This window comes from Saccopteryx bilineata, chromosome 4 (assembly GCF_036850765.1).
Source record: "Saccopteryx bilineata isolate mSacBil1 chromosome 4, mSacBil1_pri_phased_curated, whole genome shotgun sequence".
Lineage (NCBI taxonomy): Eukaryota > Metazoa > Chordata > Mammalia > Chiroptera > Emballonuridae > Saccopteryx > Saccopteryx bilineata.
Window position 1 is genome coordinate 43078868 of NC_089493.1, and position 17915 is coordinate 43096782.

The following is a 17915-nucleotide window of genomic DNA, read 5'->3' on the forward strand; positions in this document are numbered from 1 at the left end:
GGTAGGGGATCCAGCAACAAAGGAAAATAAAAGTCACCAGAAATAGATGAAAGATTCCATTGTATTCCGGAGCAGGGGCTTTGCACACTTCAAGATGTCCTGTTTTCTGCTCCAAGGAGAAGAGAAATTGAGTACCAATAAAGTATCAGTCATCTCCTAAGACTAGGTAATGTTCCTATCTGGGGCTGTTTCTTTTGAGATTTTCAAATTTATTTAGAATCTTCCTGGTTCTTCTTTACAAAGAAAGTTGTACTTGCTTTTCACTTTCTCCGCAATTGACCTTCAATGTCATATAGCCAATTGGCTTGATCCCTAGTCACTTCTGCTGCTGTACCATAACACAATGTGCCAACAGACAGGGAACAAAATGAGTAAAACTTCATAAGCCTGACATAGGTTACCCTGAGCATGCACTGTTGTAAGTAGCTGGCTGATAGTCAAAGGCCACCACTTTACAAGGAGTGGTAGAGCATCTACCCTCACTGGTAGAGCATCAACCCGGTATGTGGATGTCCCAGGTTCAATTCCCAGTCAGGGCACACATGCGAAGTGACCATCTGCTTCTCCCCTCCTCCCCCTTCTCTCTCTCTCTCTCTCTCTTCCTCTTCTGAAGCCAGTGGCTCAATTGGTTGGAGCACATTGCTTGGGCTCTGAGGATGGCTCCATGCCCCCAGATGGGCAGAGCATTGGCCCCAGACAGGGCTTGCCAGGTGGATCCCTGTTGGAGCACATGCAAGAGTCTATCTCCCTTCCTCTCACTTGGAAAAAGAAGAAGAAGAAGAAGAAGAAGAAGAAGAAGAAGAAGAAGAAGAAGAAGAAGAAGAAGGAGGAGGAGGAGGAGGAGGAGGAGGAGGAGGAGGAGGAGGAGGAGGAGGAGGAGAGGAGAAGGAGGAGGAGGAGGAGGAGAAGGGGAGGAGGAGGAGGAGGAGGAGGAGGAGGAAGAAGAAGAAGAAGAAGGAGGAGGAGGAGGAGGAGGAGGGGGGGGAGGAGGAGGAAGAGGAGGAGAAGAAGGGGAGGAGGAGGAGGAGGAGGAGGAGGAAGAAGAAGAAGAAGAAGAAGAAGAAGAAGAAGAAGAAGAAGAAGAAGAAGAAGGAGAAAAAGGAGAAGAAATATATATATATGTAATCTCAAGGTGGTTCTTGTGGTAAAACTGAATTCAAAACAAAACATATGCTAAAAATGCTTGTATTAAGACTAGGATTCTGGAATATCATATGTTCTCTTAATGCAATGTTATATATTCTAACCATTGATGTACTCATTGCCCTCTAGAAGAGTTAGATATCAGTTTTTCAGAGAGTAATTTGACGTAAGTTAGAAATGGCTTTTGTAGACACAAATTTACAGTTTATATATGACTCCATGCATAGGTGGGACATAAAAATGAGACTCAGAGACATGGAGAAGGGTGTGGGGGTTACAGGGTGGGGGTGAGGAGAGGGAGGGGGTTGGGGGAGGGGAGGGCACAAAGAAAATCAGTTAGGGTCCTGGCCGGTTGGCTCAGCGATAGAGCGTCGGCCTGGCGGTCCGATTCCCGGCCAGGGCACATAGGAGAAGCACCCATTTGCTTCTCCACCCTCCCCCCTCCTTCGTCTCTGTCTCTCTCTTCCCCTCCTGCAGCCAAGGCTCCATTGGAGCAAAGATGGCCCGGGCGCTGGGGATGGCTCCTTGGCCTCTGCCCCAGGCGCTAGAGTGGCTCTGGTCGCGGCAGAGCGACGCCCCGGAGGGGCAGAGCGTTGCCCCTGGTGGGCGTGCGGGGTGGATCCCGGTCGGGCGCATGCGGGAGTCTGTCTGACTGTCTCTCCCCGTTTCCAGCTTCAGAAAAATACAAAAAAAAAGAAAAAAAAGAAAGAAAATCAGTTAGAAGGTGACGGAAGACAATTGATGGGAATGCAGCATAATCAAATGACAAAATAACCTAAAGATGTTTTCTCTGAACATATGTACCCTGATTTACCAATGTCACCCCATTAAAATTAATTTTAAAAAGTATGTATCTTTAAAAAAAATTTACAGTTTATTCATTTATTCATCATTTTCATCACCTTTCATTTGTGGGAGCTAAAGTTTGCCCTAAGGTATTCAATTAGCTTTTAAAATAAACAACAGCAAATATCAGCATAGGAAAATCTACACCAACAATGTTTTTTTAAAAACCATAAATAACAACCATATTATATTATCCTGTATTCAAGAACATTGAGCCTGACCAGGCAATGGCACAGTGGATCGAGTTTCGGCCTGGGATGCAGTACACAGATTAGAAACCGAGTTCACCAGCTTGATCGCATGGTTGCTGGCTTGAGCATGGGATCATAGACATGACCTCATGGTCCTGGCTTGAGCCCAAAAGTTGTTGGCTTGAAGCCCAAGGTCACTGGCTTGAGTCCAAGGTCACTGGCTTGAGCAAGGAGCTACTCGCTCTGCTGGAGACCCTACCCCCCACCCCCAGTCAAGGCACATATGTGAAAGCAATCAATGAACAACTAAGATGCCACAATGAAGAACTGATGCTCCTCATTCCTCTCCCTTCCTGTCCGTCCCTCTCTCTGTCTCTATCTCTCTGTCTCTGTCAAAAAAAAAAAGAGAAATAAACGTCACTTTTAAAAGCTGCTTTCCCTTAAAACATAATAACAGAGAAGAAAAGCACTTAGGACCACCTTTTTTAGGACTGTGTGTGCTCAGGACAGAAAGACATTTATTCAAAGAAGTATATACGTATATTTTAAAGTAATAGCCACAATAGTAAGATTTGTAACCACTTCATGTGTGTCCTTTTTTTCCTTTTACCTCCGTCTCTTTTATCTACTTTTCTCTTTTTCTTTCATGCTCTCCCTTGACTTTGTTTTTTTCCCCTTTACTTTCATCTTCCCTTGTTAAATGTTTTTCCTCCCTTCCTTTCTCTTTTTTTTCTTGACTTCTTTCTCCATCACTTTATAAATATAACTCCACATGCAATATAATTATTTTATTAAATATTAAACATATTAAGTGGTTTAAAACATATAAAATAAAATATTTTAATACAACCTTCTCAGAACCCATGCTTGAAACAAAAGAATAAAGCTCATCAGAAAATTAAATTGTTTTTTTCTGCCTCTTTCTCATTTTACCTGTTTACAGACAAATGACTCCACCTTTCTAATTCAAATATCAGAAGGTAAGAATAAAAAGAAATGTGAAGCTACTGTTTAATTAAAGTCAGTTATAGTGAGAATTTCAAAGAAATCACACAAGCTTCAGTGATATTGTTTCTCTTACCTTTATATGACCAAAGATAACACATCTGACAAAATACTTGCCTGTACTTGTCATCCTTGGTTCATAAAAAATTGTGACATTATAGAATAAAAATACGTGGAGACAGAAAATTATAACAATCACATAAAGTTCCCTAGGAAAAATGGTGCCTACAGATCAAAGCAAAGCATTTTAGATACTAGCAAGGCATGGTGGTGACTTCAAAGGTTGTTCTCTAAACTGCTGTGAATCTGCTTTAGGTATAAAGCTTGCAGGAACTTGAGCATCCTGAAAATATTCCAGATTTACTACCCAGTTTGACAGAACGAAATTAAAGACGGATAGTTTGAAACCTAAAGCCCGGAAATTCATTTCTAAGATATTCCTTTCTTGAGGAATCTTTCTCTCAGATAAAAGTATGACTGGACACTCAACATGTCCAGGAGCTGAGTTTAATAAACTATAAATGTCCAAATGGAGCAAGAATGACAGACGTAGATGGATCCTAATTTGTAAATGCATTAAATGCCAAAGAGCACGCCAGTCGCCAGTCGTCCCTGATGTTCTTTCCCTCAGGCTCTGCCGCACAGATGTCTCACCACCTCTTAATCTCTTTCATTACTTCTGATCACATTGCATCAGGCTGCTTCATTGTCACCTTTCCTCTAGCTGCTCACTCTCTGGGACTCCTTCAATATGCTCCAAGGACCACACTTTTGTTATGAAACTGGGGTGTACAGTAAGTATTGCTCAGAATCGACATTTCAGTACAAACACAAAATACTTTTGTTTTCTTTTTTTTTTTTTTTTAATTTTTATTTTATTTTATTTATTCATTTTAGAGAGGAGAGAGAGAGAGGAGAGAGAGAGAGAAGGGGGGAGGAGCTGGAAGCATCAACTCCCATATGTGCCTTGACCAGGCAAGCCCAGGGTTTCGAACCGGCAACCTCAGCATTTCCAGGTCGACGCTTTATCCACTGTGCCACCACAGGTCAGGCACAAAATACTTTTGCATTGAAGTGGAACAAAGGTTCATCCACCTTTGTGCACATCAATTTCTCTCTTCCCCTCCTGTCTCAGTGATGTCATTTTTCCTTCTATTAACCTCAAGAGTCATTGCCCATGCTGTGCCCAGCATGTACCTACTAAGATTTACAAGTTTTTATTTCAATATGGTTCCCTGTCCTGCCAATAGTAATTTTGATTTTACTGTATATTGGGGCTTTTCACTCCTTTCCTCTCATATTATAATGTAACTCATCAAGCGTCTTACAATAATTCATCAATGAAGTAAATGTTTTCTTTACATATTTTGTTTACTCAAAGTAGAATTTTCAAATTAAGAATAAATTACTTTCCCTGGCTGGTTAGCTCAGTTGGTTAGGAGTGTTGTCTCGAAACAACAAGGTTGTGGGTTTGATCCCCAGTCAGGGCACACATGGGAAGCAACCAGTGAACGCGCGACTGAGTGGAACAACGAATGGATGCTTCCCTTTCCCCTCCCCTCTGTCTCCCTTTCCCTGTCTCTATAATAAATTAAACAAATAAGTAAGCCCTGGCTGGATAGCTCGGTTGGTTGGAATGTCGTCCCGAAGTACAGAGGTTGCCGGTTCCTGGCCAGGGCACATACAGAGGCAGCTTGATGTTTCTGTCTTTCTCTCTCTCTCAAGAAAAAAAATTTTTTTTTTTTTTTGCTTTTGTTAGCTGGAACACACACAAGTAAAATAAATACATGCGGAAACTCAAAGGAAGGTGCCAGGCAAACCAGAATGGTTGGTTGAGGTAAAGCAGGAATAGTATTTGGTCTCCTGACTTCAAGCTTAGTGTGTTATTCTCTCCACTCCTACTTTTATCTCAATAAAACTATGATTCACATACAGCACTGTATAAGTTAAGGTGTTCAGCATAATGACATGACTTGAATATAGTGTGAAATGATTACCACAAAATATTTAGTTAACATCCATCATCTTAAATGAATACAAAAACCAATTTTTTTTCCCTTGTAAGGATAACTCTTAGGATTTACATTCTTAACTTTCAAATATACCGTACGGCAGTGTTAACTATAGTCATCATGCTGTACATTACATCCCAGTATTTATTTATCTTATGACAGGAAATTTGTATCTTTTGACCCCTTTTCATTCAATTTTCCCATCTCCCACCCCCCACTGTTGATAACCACAAATCTGATCTCTTTTTTTCATAAGTCTGGGGGGGGGGGTTGGTTTATTTGTTTAAGATTTCACATGTAAGGGATATACACTATTTGTTTTTCTCTGTTTGACTTAATTAGCATGATGCCCTCGAGGGCCACCCATGTTGCTATAAGCAGCAGGATTTCCTTCCTTTTTATGGCTGAATAATACTCCATGGTGCAGATAATTTGCTTTTTCTTCTAACACCATTTATATTCTTGCGCAAACCACATATGGCATCAGCAGTTTGTGTATCTGTGAAAGGCAGAGGACCGTTAGATTTGGTAAACTATTCTTTTGAAATTTAGCATTTTTACTGAGCCCATTGTTGCTATGCCCTAAATAGAGTGGAGAAGTGAGCATGCCAGGCCATTCAGGACATTGAGGGGGCCTGAAGACGGGGGTGTTGTTTGTTGGAAATGGTTGCAGGGCTACCATCACAACGGATATTTCATAACTGATATTTTGATTGATAACTGAAATTTCAGGTAACCTCTGCGTCACTCCCTGCCCATATAACTAGTTTTATCTTCCAGAAATATTGAGACTGTTGTATAAATCAGAAAAATTTATTATTCACCCTCTAATATTATTTATGTCCATGTACTGTCCAACACAACTTTAAAAAGTCCTGTTTACACATCTTTATAAACAGAATTTAACTCTGGACTGGAGAAAGGAAGTCCAAATTACTTATTACAATTTGGAAATTTCCTTCTCTGTGATATGAAATTACTTATTAGGAGCATGACAGTTTATAATACCTGGAAAGTAGATATGACTTACCCATACAGTGTAAAGTAATGCACTATGCATAACTGAAGTCACAAGTTATAAATCATAAGTTTTTATACCTAATAGAAAAAGAAGACATATTTTCATTTTTAAAAGTATTTTAATAATCAAAAAACTTCTTGTTGCACTTATTAAAAAAGAGGTTTGATTTTTTTAAAAAAGATGTATTAAACATTGCTAAACACTCAATAATAATCTTTATAACAAAGGAACTTACCTTTTAAAACTATCTGATACAGGGAAAGCATTATAAATGTACAAATTTCTTTTAGTTCCAAACCTAAACTGCAGCTAATTTCTTTTCTTGGAGATACACGAGGAAGAACTGAAAGACCAAGATAGTCTGATAAATTTGATGAACTCCCCAAGGTCAATGATCAGGGATACATTCTCTAGCAATCAATGACTGGAGGCCTAACATCTGCTAATCTGAGCTACTATTTATATAAGACAGTCATTATCTTACTGGGTCTGAAAAGCAGAATTTCCTTTTAACCTCTACTGTGTCTTAGCAATTGCTGCCTGTGGTATGATCACCTAATAGCGTACTTTTAGCCAGCTGTATGTCTTCATGGGGGTTTGTCTGTCTTGAACATTTGAAAAAAAAAAAAAAAGGAAAGGCTAGTTATACATAGGTGATCTTGTTAGCTAAGATTTAAAGCAGACTTAGATAAAAGCTACTAGAAATACGATGTGCATTGTGGAAGAAAGGGATTGCAGATATAATAATGTGAAAAATCATTTAAAAATTATTTATGAAAACAGGTAAATGACTATGTTAGCTAGTGGTCACATTCTTGGAAGATTGAAGCTATGGAAGGTAATTACATGGTTTTACAAGCGGTCTATTACTCAGAGACAGGAGATGGTTTTTGCCTAATAGGCTGCAGGAGAGGAAAGGTGGTAGATGATAACCATGGAAACACCCCTGGGACACAAGTGGGTGCTCTGAGGGACTGTCAGGTGGCTAGTGCACACAGGCAGGAGCAGGCAAGTATTTTAACATGACCCGTCATGTCCATCGCTGTCAGTGTAGCTACTTCTAAATTGAGTTTTGCTTCTTGCCTATGTTTTTCACTTGGGAAATTCAAAGCAAGCCCAACAAAAGAACTTATGGTATTGGCATGGCTTGGATACTATGTAGAATACATAAAAAGAGTCCTGAGGATTTAGACATTTAAATCAATTCATCTGCTTTATTCCTTGGGGTCTTTATTATTTTTTAAAGCCTGCTCTGTTTTTTATTTCCTGAAGTACTTGTTCCTCTGAAGTTTTATGTGAATGCTACCCACATAGCCATAAAGACATGGCTTCAAATTCATGTAATAAATACTTGTCCTTTGACAGATAATACTTTTGTAAATAGTATCTTTTCTCTTTTATATTAGATACCTGAGAATCTGGAAAGTTTCCCAAAAACATTTTCTTCTATGTCATAGCTCTCAGCAAGGATGATTATGCTTATTATACTTAAAAGAGGCAGAAATGGAAATTATTGAAACAATTTGTCCAAATGATCTAACAAATTCACGATTGAGCTATAATTTAGCCTGACATGCTAGGGCCCTATCTTAATGATTTTTGCCACTGTTTGTTCATACAAAAGAATATTGATTTTAAGGCGCTCACAACTGAGATGTAGTTCATAGTTCTAATAATTTTCTCAGTAATACTGTTTTATTTTCTCACCTGGAAGTAAAGGAAAAAAATGTGTAAATGTGTTTAAATTATGTATTTTGGTAGTACAGTCTCTAGGTTTTCATAAATTAAAAAAATACATAAGATGGAGGCTTAGTCAGGAGTCAAAACAAGAAATTTAAAGTATTAACATACAAGATCCTTTTTATACATTTGTTTCTTGGGGGAATAGGAAAAGAAATCACTAAGTCTCAAGTAGATAGTGAGACTGACCTCAACAGTAGAACAAGTACCTGTGTTTCTATCAAGTAAGCCAAAGCAGTGTTTTGTTTTCATTATTGGCTAGAATTTCAATATGAATTCTTAAATTCTGAATTTGCAAATGACCGTCTTCATCAACGAGTTCCTTTGCTTCAGCTTTACTCTAGTAACTACTTGTAGGCATAGATTATTCACATTGAGCAATGATCACATATTCATTTTCCTAATCAGTGGTAGTCAACCTGGTCCCTACTGCCCACTAGTGGGCTTTCCAGCTTTCATGGTGGCTGAGCAATCAAAGTATTGTATAAATAAAAAGATAGATTTAACTATAATAAGTTGTTTTATAAATATTTATTCTGCCAAACTTAGCAAAAATCCGACATAAAGTACTTGGTAAGTAATTATTATTATATGCTTTAACTTGTTGTAATTCTGCTTTATAAACTTTTTAAAGTAAAGTTACTTCCCTACTTTATAAATCACCATTACTGTGGAACCAGTGGGCGGTTAGAAAATTTTACTACTAACAGAGATATAAAAGTGGGCGGTGGGTATAAAAAGGTTGACTACCCCTGCCTAAGATAAAGAGGGGATACAATAAATTATGTTAGATAAACTCTGGAATACTAAAGAATTATCAAGGTTGTAGTCAGACTTTCATTTTTATAGAGCAGGTAAAAACAATTTTTAAAAATTATTAATGGAGTTTGACCAGGTGGTGGTGCAGTGGATAGAGCAGTGACCTGGGACACTGAGGACCCAGGTTTGAAACCCTGAGGTCACTAGTTTAAGTGTGGAATTATAGCCATGGCCTCATGGTTTCTGGCTTCAACCTTGAAGTCCAAGGTTGCTGGCTTGATCCCAAGGTCGCTGGCTTGAGTAAGGGGTCACTGGCTTGTCTGAAGTGTCCCTCCCTCCATCGAGGCACAAATGAGAAGGTGCTGGAACTATGAGATGATACTTTTCATCTCTTTCCTTCCTGTCTGTCTTTCCCTGTCTATCCCTCTCTCTCTCTTTCTCTCTCACTTGCATGCTAGTGCATGCATGCTAAAAAAAAAATTACTAATTGAAATTAATACAACTCAACAAAACCTGAAAACAACTGTATAATTAAGCATATACAAAGAAATAACACCTTATTCAAAAATTCTAACAGAACATGTAAATTTATATTGGCCTTAACCTTAATGACAAACATACATTTAAATACACAGTTTATGCCCTGGCCAGTTGGCTTAGCGGTAGAGCATTGGCTTAGCGTGCGGAGGACCCGGGTTCGATTCCCGGCCAGGGCACACAGGAGAAGCGCCCATTTGCTTCTCCACCCCTCCGCCGCGCTTTCCTCTCTGTCTCTCTCTTCCCCTCCCGCAGCCAAGGCTCCATTGGAGCAAAAGATGACCCCGGCGCTGGGGATGGCTCTGTGGCCTCTGCCCCAGGCGCTAGCGTGGCTCTGGTCGCAACATGGCGACGCCCAGGATGGGCAGAGCATCGCCCCCTGGTGGGCAGAGCATCGCCCCTGGTGGGCGTGCCAGGTGAATCCCGGTGGGGCGCATGCGGGAGTCTGTCTGACTGTCTCTCCCTGTTTCCAGCTTCAGAAAAATGCAAAAAAAATAAAAAATAAAAAAAAATAAAAAAAAATAAATACACAATTTATTATTGTTAAAAACCCCAGGATCATGTTATTGACAATTATAAATAGTAGCAAGACAAACATTTTTGATAAACACAAACTATCATGCAAATACAATTTGCAGTTGTAGTTTTTTTATCAAAGTGTTTTCACATTTATTATATTATTCTCAATTTCAAAATAATGTCTTATTTTATATCTCATATGTATTCACATAATTAAAAATATCTTTTTTAAAAAATCTCTTTCCACTGAAGAAAAACCAAGCAAATATTCACAGACCCTTCTCCAAATTTTTGGAAACCTAAGTTGATTTTCAAATGTTGTTTGTTATTAATTCCTTTTTCACAGTTTCTACTTTCCCTGGTTTTAGTCTGTGGAATACTGATACTTCAGAAAAATCTTATCCTCATGATCATAATTCTTTTATTTTTTTCTTTTCTCTTTCCATTGAATAGGGCCACTTAATATCTTCCTTGGTGAGTATGGCATATTCTTATTTGCGTTATTATTACAGCAATCATAATGTTCTGCAGCAAGATGTCCACATTGTACTATTCATATTATTTTCCATATTTCCTTAATTTGTACTTTTCATTCAGATCATGAAGCAGAGATAATAAAGATTTAATAAGAAATCAAGTTTAAAATCAATTGTGTCTACTCTATAATAAAAGCTGTGTCTATTTGTTCCAATTTTCAAGATACCAGAAATACTATATGCCATTCTTTATGTTTTTATTACAATTGCTCCTTGCTTGAAACAGTTACAAAAGTATAATGATATGTACTTAATAGCTATTATTGTAAGCAAAAAGTATTCTTTTTTTCTGACCAGATTTTATTACACAGAGAGGGGATGGGACTCAGTCCTTCCTGGCTGCTGTCTTTCTTACGGCTGCAAGGACATTGATCTTCTCCTTTCCTCTTGGCATGAACATGTGTCCCCATGGTTTTCTGGATGAATTTCAGAGCCTTCTTGTCCTCAGGGACCTTGAGCAGCTAGCTCCATGGTGTACTGCTCATAGGAGGCAAAGCCACGCACCTCTCAGATCATGTTGGTATGAACTTGGCGAGCTTGGTGAGGCACCTGTGGTAGCAGTTGTGTCTCATCTTATTCATGTTTTTGGTCACCTTGTGGCTTTTCTTGAGGCACATGGCCATGGGGTAGTGCAGGGCCCTGATCCCTGCTCCTCAATGGCTGATGTTGCAGAAGGGAAGGAAGCTAAAAATACTCTTAAGACGCTGTCTGCCTAATTGGCATCAAAATGTCCATATGAAACCAGAGACCTACAAGATGATAACTTGTTTTATTTTTGTGCTTCTTCATTTAGTCTTTCCTTTGCTAAAGTTGCTAAAGCAAACATCTTATTTATTTCTGTGATGTTTTTACAGAGACAGTGATATCAGCTACTTCTCCAAAATTACTGGTTTTATACAATCTTAGAATATGTGTTGAGCCTGACCAGGCGGTGGCGCAGTGGATAAAGCGTCAGACTGGGATGCAGAAGACCCAGGTTCGAGACTCTGAACTCGCCAGCTTGAGCGCAGCCTCATCTGGTTTGAACAAAAGCCCACCAGCTTGAGCCCAGGGTCGCTGGCTTCAGCAAGGGGCTACTCGCCCACCCATGGTCAAGGCACATGAGAGGGCAATCAGTGAACAACTAAGGTGTTGCAACACGCAATGAAAAACTAATGAATCTCTCTCCATCCCTATCTATCCCTCTCTCTCTGACTCACTCTCTGTCTTTGTAAAAAAAAAAAAAAAAAAAAAGAATATGTGTTGAGTCCATTGGCTTATGATTGTACAAGTTATATCAAATTATAATCTATTAAGTATTATAATACCTATCATTCAATATTTGTGCATTTTCTATTCTCTATGTTCAGTTGTCTAGTCATACTCAGAAATCAGATTACCTACTACTTTATTTCTGAAGTCATTTTGCATGAGAATTATCCAGTTGTGAATTTCCATAGAAATTATCTGTTTCAAGGGACTGACTTGTATCTTCTAGAGCCTTTTGCTTCCATCACTGACCTTGGTATCCTGTACATGTCTCATGATGACTGTCATGGTCCATACTGAAGAATTGTGTGATTGACCATGAATGTCACCTTCACTTGTTTTATATTTTTTAAATTGGACTCTATGAATGAATTACTAAGCATATGTGGATTACTAAATCTACTGCGACATGGCTATGTTATTGATACTTTCACACCATTTTTTCTTAGCAAGTTGTGGGAATGAGTTATCGGGGTACATTTTAAGAGACAGGAATAGTTAGTTGCAAGGGTAATCGTCCCAGTATTATAAACTATTTAATGTCTATATGCTACAGTCACAGACAGTATTTGAACTTAATCCGGTGCTATTTCCCTCTTGTTCAAATGAGAAAATGGCTCTCGTGGGAATTGTTTTGACTGTTTCCACCTGCCACCAGCTATTAGCAGATTAGAGCAAACATTGGGAGGTGGCGTGTCATCTAAGTGAACAATAGCACATTTGTTTGCCTTTCTAACTTCAAGGATATTTGAAGGTTGATTTTCAAAGAGAGTGTTTTGTGAACGTAAAAATAGACAGACACTTGACCAGAAGAAGGTTCTTCCAACCCCATAACTACAAATAAGAAAGAAAGCCTAACACAACAAACCCGTTCACTTTGTGTCTTCTGTTTTAGTGTGCTGAGGGTCTCCCCTACCCACAGACATTTCTTATTCAGAGAAGACCTGTCCTTGAGATGCCCAGGATTACACTGGAACTATGAACAGTGGTCAGCAATCTTAACCTACAGCTGACACAAGAGAAAAATCCAAAAAGGGAAGTGATGAAATAAGTGCTTAATCTCTCCACAATTTTACATTCCATAAAGTACTAAATTGCGCAGACTTCTTGATGTTGTTCCGGCATTGACAATCAACATAATAGCAGTTAAATCATTTTATAGGTGGTTTTCCTGGAATTATTCATGTCCCCATTACATAATAGGGATCTTCAGAAATCATGCAACCGGCCTTTATTTTGTTTTCTGTAAAATGAAAAGAAAAATAGTGTTTCTTTTCCTATATAATAGGATATTCCATACAAGTTTAAGAAATGTTCATTTAAGAAATGAACCCCATGGGCAGACAGTTCTTCCATAAATATCTTATTATTCTCGACACCCATGAAATAAAATGCTTTTTTACTTACTTCTTATTAAGAAAAACAAGGATATTTTTTAAAAGTTGATCTACCATGACAACTGTCAGGATACACTCAAGAGCGGTCTGCTGGATTTTACAGTAAATAGTAAATGGATAATTGAAAGAGTCTGAGTTGTCAGTGGTTATATGGGAGATATAAGTGCTACTATTAGAGGCATGTGGCTAATTCCATATGCCTCCAGGAAAAGGAAACTGCATTTGGCTTCAGTTATTAAAGGAGGAATTATTTTTAACAGATGTGTCATGTCTCATTTTATCATTCATTAAAAAAGAAAAAATGCTCAAGCTTAAAATTGGCGAAGCCTAAGAAATAAAATCTCCATATGAATAAGCATTCAAACGTATACAGAAACAAGGGCTTTCAATGACCAGAGTCCAGTCTTCTTGCTGTGGAGAGTTTTCCAGAGGTCCAGAGGAGAAGATGTGGCCAAGCTTCAGTGAGACGCAGGTGCAGCCGCTTGTCCACAGAGAAGGAACAATTTCGGGAGTTAGCCAGCATTGGTCTGGCATACCCCATGGTGACTGCCAGTCGTTCGCAGGCTTTTGTTTGTTCTTTGTGTACTGCTCAACTCAGCTTGAGCCAAAAGAATCAGCTGCTTGAGCTGGAGCCTACCTTTCTGTAGAGAGAGTAACGTTTGATGTTTCTGGACATTTTTGTAACATGTAACCCCTACCCCGAGGTCCTGCTGCCTTACCAGCACTTCTCACATGAAAGTACAAGACTCAAAAAAACGGTACCTTGCACACACTATACTTCCATTGAGGACACAAGCAGAGAGCGTCTTCTGACAGCTGACTGTCCATCTGGTGTTTGATGTGGTGCAGAAAAGCACGGTGGGGTAATAAGGGAGCTGAGTGTTTTTCTAGATGGCATTGCTGACAGGAGACTCCCTGGGGCTCCCTGTCCTTCTGCCCTGAGCTGCCTCTCCCCACAGGATGGCAGAGGTGCTCTTAGTGTAGCGCAGCTAAGCTCTATGTCCCTACCTGGCTTTTCATTGATTTGCAATGTCTTCATCACAACAAATATTTCAATCCTTTTGTTATGGCGCTGTCAGCATGAATGCATTGGAAAAGGTTTCTGTTTTTGTTTCTTTTCTTAACACCGATTCTTTTGCAACTTTTATTTGTGTCTGAAATTCTCTTGGATTTTTATTCATTTGGAGACATTTTCTAGCCTCTCTGTTCTAGAAAATGAGGAGGAATATGGATGCTAGATAAAAAGCAATCACTTGGCAAACTGTCAGGCCAAAGATAATTTTTTAAAACTTTGATGATCTTTTTAAGTTCAGTTACCAACGTACACATCACTATATTATACAAACCCAGTTTAAGAACTATTCAGACATCTTTCAAAACAACGACATTTGAAAAAAATTTTTCTTGGTGTCTACAAAGATGTTTTCACTTTTGACAGAATATTGTTACTTTAAAAGTAATAAACCACAAAGAAGCATGATTATTCAAATGTCAGAATTGTCTGAATTCCCTTATTACAAATAAAATGACTATTTTTAAAACAATGTGAACACCAAACTTACAAAAACCAATCACATACACACTTTAAACATAGAAAATATTTAAAATTTTATTTTCAATCTTAGTGTGTGACCTGAAAATCAGCATCACTTAAGATTGACTAAAGAGAAGTACTCAGACACTGTGACTTGAAACGGAACAATTCTCTGAGCTGTGATTCTTAGGAGATTTATTCCAGGAGGAAGGAGAGGAGCATCATAAGGAGTAGCTGGCCTGTCCACTGATGTGGAACACTCCTTTGGGAGAGATGAACATTTTGCTGCAAAGATGATGCCAACCTTTTTTCTCTGTTTCTTTCCATTCCTCCTCACATTCTTTGCCCATTGGCAGTGAGAGTGAGGCCATCATTATTAGCCATGGTTTGGCATCTGGTTTCAGGGATCCTTTAGTTCACAAGATGGGAGAAAGTCCAGAAATGATCAAACTCAGCCAAGCCCACTCTGGGCCTTCCTCCAACCTCCTATTTTGAAAAAAAAAAAAAAGAAAGAAAGAAAAAAAAAAGCCAACTGTTTTTGTCCTTTCCTAGTAGACAGAAGGAAACAATGGGTTGGCTATTCTTGCTGGTTGTGAGGCCAAATCAGTTGGATGTGGGGGATAGCTATGGTTGCTATCAACATGGAAAAATGACTGATAAAATTAAGGTTTCCACAAGTGAACTGAGGCTACTTCTTGGATATTAGGACATTGCTATTTGTCTTATTTAAAATGGAAAAAAAAAATCTCTTTCAAGAAGCACAGTTTTAAGAGACCCAACGAGGCATCTAATATTTATAAGTAGGCAGATTGAAAGGTAAATCAAGAGAAGGCACACAGTGGTTCCTGTTCCCACCACTCTGTTTAGAATGTTTTTGTTCTCTGCATCTACTGAGCAGTTCACGGATTTGACCTACCCTCCAGTGAAAGCTAAAAGATAAACAAGCAAAAAAAGAAAAAATTGTACCACTACCATAGTGGTTTTTCTTCAAATTTTGAATTTTTTCCTTAAACTGCCTTATTTATTTATTTGTTTGTTTGTTTGTTTGTTTGTTTTTACTTTTCAGAGTCTTTGGATAGTTGATTATTATCCTTCGTCCAGAGTTTTTACTTATATGTATTATCTTCAATGGGATATAGAGAAACATATGACGTATTATCTTGGCCATTTTAGACTAGTGAGATTATGTTTTTTTCCCTCTGCTTTCTATTTTCTAAATGTTTTATAGCACACCTTCTTCAACCCTTTAGATTTAATTTTTTCTCTTTTGAATCTTCGGTTAGTTGAGTATTTTCTAAAGGATCATGTAGTTTATGACCATTAGCTACCATTAAACCAGCTAGATTGCTTTCAGCTGCAAGAAACAGAAATTACCAACTCAGTGGCTTAAACAATAATCAAACATATTTTCTCACATAATAAAAAATCCACAGGAAGGCAGCTACAGGGTAGGTTGCCTCTGTAGCTCGATCTCATCACCTGCCATCCTTATGTTAGGCTTTGGCCTCGGGCCGGTTTCCTTCCTGGTTTCACGGTGGTGGTAGCAGGTCTAGGAATCACTTCTAGACACAACCACAAGAAGAGGCTTAAATGAACCATCTCTTTCTTTCAGTTAGTTGTGATTGTAAATAACAGGAAACCTAAAATAATAGTAGCTTAAGCGTGATATCCTTTTTGTTCTTTCATCCATGGATTCTATTCCCAAGGTCATTTAAGTAGTTATTTCATTTTCAGCTATCACATCCACATTCCACATAGCAGAATAAAGAAAAGGAGAAAGAGTAGGTAAAAGGCATGTGTTTCTCATCTAATAAGGAAGATTCCCAGGAATTGCCACACTGTACTTCTGCTTTTCTCCTATCAGTCAGAATGTAAGAGGCCAAAATGCACTATGCAAGAGGCTGAGAAATATATTCTTTATTCTGGATGGCTATGTACAGAGGTAACTTTTCTACTTTTATGGACTAAGTAGAGCATGCATAGTAGGGAACAGTCACTGCCACCTACATTTTTTTTTTTTTTAGATTTTATTTATTGATTTTAGAGAGAGGATAGAGAGAAAGGCAGAAGAGAGAGTGGGAACCATCAACTCATGGTAGTTGCTTCTCATATGTGCCTTGACCAGGTAAGCCTGGGGTTTTGAACCAGCAAACTCAAAATTCCAGGTCAATGCTTTATCCACTGCACCACCACAGGTCAGCCACATTGCCAAATTCTTGTACCTCTCAACAAACTTCCTCAGAAGCCACAAGCAGATTTTCCTTTATGTCTTATCAACCAGAAGAGAATTGCATGTCCGTGCCTAAGCCAAAATCCTGGCAAAGGAATGGTACCTCCATAATTACCTTATATTAATCAAGATTCACCGTCTAGGTTTTGGGCTTAGGCCATCCTTCCAGCAGAAAGGCAGATAGATACCTGAGTGAAGTCAGATTTCTTAGGAAGGAGGAAGGAGTGTAGAAAAGGGAGGGGTCCAGAGTGGATCTGGTAAGCAAATCACCTGCATGCTCTCTCCATGGAGTACAACATGCTCATGTCCCTGACTTCATTTTCAGTGCCATCGAAATGTTTTTCTGTGATAGCCCCTGTCACCTTCCCATTTCTTCACAGCTGCTCATGTGGAGGATGAGAGAGGAAAGTGGAAGAAAGCCCAGTAAAATTCAATTACTTCTAGTGGCTCCCACAACATGCATTCTCTCCTTCTACCTAAGTGTTCATTTGAATTAAATCCTGGATATTGAAGTTATTTTTATTCTGAAGTGCAGATTAGATAAGTGTCTCAGAAAAAAAAATGTGTTCCTTTCTTACGGGTGACTAAGAGGATCCTTAAAGAGAAGAAAGTGAAGCAAATAAGTTGGCATTTAGAATTTAGGGTGTTTTGATTAGTCACTTCCACTCTTTCTTTGTCATACACAAAAATTCTGGGGAGGAAGGAAGCGAGCATGTGAAAAAGGATGGATGGAAAAATTAGATGGAAGAAAATGGTGATGAATGAAAGTAGGAGAAAGAGAAACAATAACAGGGCATGTTTGTGAAAGGGAGGGAGGAAGCTGTGTGATTTTGTCACTATTATGTTGCTATGGTAATGAAGCAAAATTAGGCTGATATTGCTCTGTTGTTTTTGTTTTAAATAAGGGACCAAAGGCGTGTTAGCAGAATGACAAATGAAGTCTTTAGTAAACCAAAAGGACCGTATATCTGTATTTCATCTAAAAATTCAATACAATTTTTACAAGGACTCCCACATTGCATTGACATAATATCTAAAGAAGATTCTGAAGACTTATATAATAATTTTGAAGTTTTCTTGTGTGAATTAACTTTGAATTAAAATTTCTCAGTTATAAAATATATAATCACTGTAGGAACAAGGCAGATGATAAAAAAATAAAAAATAAAAAGATGTCTGAACCTATTCGTTAATGTT

At 38.5% G+C, this 17915-nt stretch overlaps 1 pseudogene; it reads right to left on the reverse strand.

Annotated features, from left to right (window-relative positions):
* Positions 1-10634: 10634 nt before the first annotated feature.
* Positions 10635-13495, reverse strand: LOC136335417 (large ribosomal subunit protein eL36-like; annotated as a pseudogene).
* Between the last annotated feature and the right edge of the window lie 4420 nt (positions 13496-17915).